This window comes from Peromyscus eremicus, chromosome 2, assembly GCF_949786415.1.
Source record: "Peromyscus eremicus chromosome 2, PerEre_H2_v1, whole genome shotgun sequence".
Lineage (NCBI taxonomy): Eukaryota > Metazoa > Chordata > Mammalia > Rodentia > Cricetidae > Peromyscus > Peromyscus eremicus.
This window is the reverse complement of record NC_081417.1, coordinates 96,495,218-96,501,217: the sequence shown is the minus strand read 5'-3', so window position 1 is coordinate 96,501,217 and position 6,000 is coordinate 96,495,218. Positions and strand designations below refer to the sequence as shown.

Here is a 6,000-nt window from a genome sequence, read left to right as displayed (position 1 = left end):
AATATTTGGATTAAAGGCATGTGTCTTCCTAACTCAAAAATCCAGATTAGAAGTGGCTCTTCTTACTTCAAATTAAGCAAAAATTTCCTCTCATGTGTGCCCTCCAGTTGGTGGTTTTAGTTCCAGATGTAGTTAAGTTAACAACCAAGAATATCCAACATGGATATTGTTAAATGAAACTAAGCAAAATGAAAATTGCTTATTATAAGGATCAAATAAGAAAAAGTAGAATCATGTATAAGAGAAATGATCAACATGTCAGTCACCATTCACTCTGCGTTTCAATTTTTCCTGGCAGCTTTGAAAGAACACAGTGTTGCTTGGCTCATGGCAAATGTCTGAAAAAGGATGAAATGTGGTGCTTTCTCCTAGAAACTGCAACATTGAATTTTGTCTCCTCCCCCAAGAGTGAACGAACTCATCAGCAGATCCACAATGCTGAAATAACTCAGGAACACACCATGCCTGGTAAACACCAGATGCTTGATTCAGAAAACTAGAAAGAGCAAATGGTCCTGCCACTTCCTGGTGATTTCTGCACGCTAAGTGCCTCATGAGCATCTTCCCACAGAGACTCCTCCTGCTAATGCTCTGCTCTTCTTGATGCCACTTTTTACCACATCATCTGTCAGACCAGTGAGCAACTGACATATTGTATCAATTGATTTAAGGCACTGTTGGCATTATGAAATATTTCAGATCTGTCAACACTGGAGATTCCTCCCTTCATAAAGTATATGGCCTGGAGTGGGCAGTTAGGAAAATAACCTTTAAATGTTGGAATGTTAAATCTTGGTTTAAGTGATGCCCAGATTCAGCTGAACCATACAGCAAGAGGAGTCAGGTGCTGAGCCTCTTTATATCTGTTCCCCACACATCTGTCCTGCTCCATGGTTTTCCTTCAGTTTTCTGTTCAACACTGCCTTCTAAAGTGACTTCTTCCATAGGTTGGTGGGTAGTAGTAGCTGCCAGCTGTTCTTCATTACTGAAGGCCTTCTTCCCATAGCACTTATCACCACTTCGGATAATTTTTTTTTATGCTTTTTTATTCCCCTTTACTGAAAGGGCAGCTTTGTGCAAGCAAGTGGGGGCTTTTTGATTGTAGTTGAATCCAAGGTTTATAGCATTCTCAAATGAAACTGGTGAGTCAAAGTTTGATGAATAATGGAGTTGAATAAACCACATATTTTGGCATTAGCTCCTCCTTGTATGGCACATATTGAATGTTAGCTCCATCCACATTTTAGGTGAGAAATCAGGGTTTGTGGGTCTTAGTAAGTATGGGAGCTGTTTCAAGCACAACTGATCCCAGTTTTTGTTGTTGTTGTTGTTGTTATTATTATTAAATTTTGACTTTTAGTTCTAACTGCTGCACATTATCTGTCACTGAGGAGGACTCTTGGGATCACCATGGGGCTAATGTATAGGTTCTGACCAGCATGATGTCTGCACTTCAGGTGCTCAGGCACTATTGAATTCTCTACTTTTTTGTCAGATGACTTCTCTTTACTTTTATTTCACTGTTTACTATAAACTGTCCCAAATTATGTTTGAAATTAAAATGTTTAAAATCACGTTAACAAATTAACACTGACTTACATACACGAGAAGATTCTCTTGTATAAATACTCATGGCATGTACAGAAGGCTAGCTGGAGTCAGTTCTGGCACAAAGAGCCTTGTCACTTGCAGTCATGAGAAAGCGTCTAGAAATCTGTGCTACACAGATGAAATGTAATACTGACTGCCTACACAAAAGAAAACAGTGGAAAGATGGAGTAGAGTAATACTCTGAATGTAATATTGAAACATGAAGTGGTTTTTAACAGAGCAGATGGTGGGAAACAAATGAGTACTTAACATGTATTAGTAGGAGCAATGGGAGTTGGAGACCGTGTGGACCATGATGTTGATAACATTCGTATCTGCTGTAAGTTCTAAGTGTGAACATCCTGGGGAGATGAACTTAATCACCCGTCAGTGGTGCTGAGGAACGGAAATCTCCCAAGCTGGTGGCTTCAACAAAGGGCAGTAGAAGAAAAGTAAAACATGAATGTAAAAGAGAGGTGGTAGATCAATGAGTTGATGGGTGTTCTTGGGTTGAAACGGATAGGTTTGGAAAGGATGAACAACATAAAAACAAACAAGCACAGATGCAAATGTGTTTTCCTGCTTATGAAAACATAACACTTGTTATTCAGCTATAAACAGAGTAAGCACAGTATATGTGGTTGAATAAAAACAGCCCCACTAGGCCCATAAGGAGTGACATTATTAGGACCTGTGACCTTGCTGGAGTATGTGTGGCTTTGTTGAAGGAGGTATGGCTTTGTTGGAGGAGGTGTGTCACTAGGGGTGGGCTCTAAGATATCAGATGCTCAAGCCAGGCCCAGTGGGTCAATCTCTTCCTGTTGCCTGTGGATCCAGATGTAGAATTCTTACCAACTCTCCAGCACCATGTCTGCCTGCATGCCACCATACTTCCTGACATAACAATAATGGACTGAACCTTTGAACTGCAAGCTAGTGCCATTTAAATGTTTTCCTTTATAAAAGTTTTCATGGTCAAGGTGTCTCTTCACAGCAATAGAAACCCTTACTAAGTATATATTAATAGTATATATTAATAAAATATTAATAATTAGTAATACCTAACTATGAATGATGTGTGCTAAATAATGACTGCCCTGTAAGAAATGCTCACTGATACATTAGTGCCATGAACAACATGGGAATGACAAACCACTTTATGATTGGATTTAAAACTTGCTCCACAGAACAAAACCCATACCTCTTACTGTTATCAATCCAAGAATCTATAGCTAGCTGAGTCTTAGGCCCTAGGGGAGAACCTACTACTGTCCTGCTGCTAAATGATCATAGTGTTTAAACTAACTCCTAATGACTTATCATTATACACATAGGTCAATGTATCTGTCAACCCTCATTTGAGACACTTCTATTTGTAGTAGATAGTGATTAATAAAAAAGACCCACAACTGGCCATAGTGCAGAGAATAAGAGACTATGATATTCTTAGCCCTAAAGGGAACATATACATCACATATCCCTCTCCCAAGGATTGTTGCAGAAGTAGGGAATAGAAAGAGTATAAGAGACAGAGATGGTGGATAACTACAAGGAAACAGTATCTTCTGTACACAGCAGGGCAGCTACACTTATGCACTCAAGAATTTTAACACCATGCCTAAAACCTATGCAAGTCCCAGAAAGATCAAATCCCAGCACGGAAAAGGTTTCTTCATTCCTTCTACTCCTAGCTATGGAGTGTCTGGCAACTGTTAGCTTCTGAGGAAAGGAGGCACACTTTTCTCTAAGAGTGTAGTCCCTAGCAAGTTGAACATACTTGCATAATTTTTGGGAGGCACAAATTGGTCCAGAAGACTTAAAAGAAAACAAAAACAAAAACAAAAACAGGACATAAAGTTGGGTGGGGTGGGAGCAGGGGATCTTGGAAGATCTTGAGGTAAGAAGGGCTGGATGTGATCAAAACTATGTCAAAGAACTAATAAGAATTAACATTGGAACAAGTATACACTTGTAAAATTAAAATGTCAAGCCTGACCATCCGTAATTACCATTTGACAACATTTCCAGGCAAGCTCTCACACCCTTCCATACATCATTGTGTGTGCACAGCCTGTATATTCGTGTATGTGTAATCTTAGACATATGGTGGAGATGCTGTGAATGTGTTGCTCTGATTGATTGACTGATAAGTAAAACACTGATTGGCCAGTAGCCAGGCAGGAAGTATAGTGTAGGCAGGAGAGAGGAGAATTCTGGGAAGTAGAAGGCTGAGTCAGGAGATGCTGCCAGCTGCTGCCATGAGAAGCAAGAGTAAAGTACCATTAAGCCACAAGCCACATGACAACATATACATGAATAGAAATGGGTTAATTTAAGATATAAGAACTAGATAGCAAGAAGCCTGCCACAGCCATACAGTTTATAAGTAATATAAGTCTCTATGTGTTTACTTGGGTCTGAGTGGCTGCAGGAACTGGGTAGACACAGGAAAACTTCAGCTACAGACATATGTTTGATATATTGTAACTTGGATGATACACATTATGAAAATATGAAAGTTAAGAAAATGGGCTTTTACCTCAACACTTCCTGTTCTTTAAGATATAATTTTAGGAAGATGACTTCTATTTGTAAGTGTTATTTGTAATTGTTCTTTTCCTCAATCTCTTGCTTCCATTCAACTCTTGGTCAGTTTTCCAATGCCAACCATTTATAGACAGGATGACACTGGGATGGAAGTGTCATCAGAAGACCTATTCCTTCCTTTACTAACCATGGAGCTGTTGGCAATCATTAGACAATCCTTAATCGAACTTGGGAGATCAGGAGAATCAGAGCTCCCTGAGAAAGGGGTGCTGGGGTTCCTGTCAACACAGAGATGGGGAAGGGACAATTATGTTCTCCCAAGGATACCAGGGTCCAGGGCCTATGAGAGATTTCATAGCATCTGTCAGGAGAAGGAAGCTTATGGGTTATCATCCTAGTTTGCTTCTCTCTTGCTGTCATGAACATCATGACCAAAACAAAAACAAAAACTTGGAAGAGAAAGGGTTAATTTCCTCTAACAACACCTAGGTCACAAACCACCACTGAGGAAAATCAGAGCAGGAACTCAGTGTAGCAGTCCGGAGGCTGAAACTGAAGCAGAGACCATGGATCATGGCTTACTGTCTTGTTTCCCATGGCTTGCTCATCTTGCTTTCAAATACAACTTAGGACCACCTGTCTAGGAAGAGCAAGCACCATGCACAGTAGGCTGGCCTCTCCCATATCAATAATCATGAAGAAAATGCCCCATAGACATGCCCAAAGGCTAATCTAATGGAGGCTGTTCCTTAACCAATGTTCCTTCCTCCCAGGTGACACCAGTTTGTGTGAAGTTGACAAAGAGTAACCGGCATGCTCGTGCTTTGTAGGTATGCTGGCAAGCATCAGTGAGTCCATGCAGATAAGCACCTCTCCTTATATTAATCTACAGAAGCTTGAAATGACACTTCTTTTTTTGTTGTTTTGAGATAAGGTTTCACACCATAGGCTAAACTGGCCTCAAACTTGTGGCAGTCCCCCTGCCTCAGCTTTCTAAGTGCTGAGAGCACATGCATGAGTTAAATACGTGGCTAAGACTTAGACATTTTTTCAGGTAGTGTTACCAAAGTTAGTAATAGGCAGTTTTATTTTAGCACTATATAACTGGCATTTTGTTTTGATAACTGTTAGCTAACCAGGGTTACTAAGTACTTGTGGTGTACTTTTTTTCGATTTATTTTTTATGTGCATGGCTACCTGCAGGTATGTCTGTGTACCACATATGTGCAGTGCTTGTGGAAGCCAGAAGCAGTTTAGATCCTCTGGAACTGGAGTTACAGTCAGTTGCGAGCAGCCATGTAAGTGCTGGAAACTGAACCTGGGCCCACTGCAAGAGCAGCTAGTGCTCTTAACACCGAGCCATCTCTCCATTCTCACTACTAGAAACTGGTAGAGGTGTGCTGCATGTGTAAAATTTGCTCACTATATTTAAAATTTTTCATTTGTAAAGAAGAATAATCTAAGATACCTCAGCAACTTTTAATATTAATTTTATGTTGAAAAAGTATTTGGGACACATTTTAATAATAAATTGTGTCCCTTGATATGCTACAATAACTGTGTAATTAAATATGTAGTCTGATAAATATTGGATTAATATAATATTAAATCAGTTCTGATATTTCTTTTTACTTCTTGAGAATGTAGCTATTAAAACATTCTGTTGCACATATAACCCTTACTGTGCTCTGTCAAACAGAGCTACTCTGAGCCACCTACCCAAAGTGGTTTTCTCTTTGGAGCAGCAGGGTAGCCATACTTGGGAGCTTGTGTGAACTGAAGATTGTGAGGTTTCCTTAGATAAAAATTCTCTTGTATCATGCTTCTCAAGTATTTTGTGTGTGCATTAATTGTTGAGAAGAA

At 39.7% G+C, this 6,000-nt stretch overlaps 1 pseudogene; it reads right to left on the bottom strand.

The window, feature by feature from the left end:
* Positions 1-258: 258 nt before the first annotated feature.
* LOC131904795 (lysophospholipase-like protein 1) overlaps positions 259-6,000 on the bottom strand; it is a 67,570-nt pseudogene continuing 61,828 nt past the window's right edge.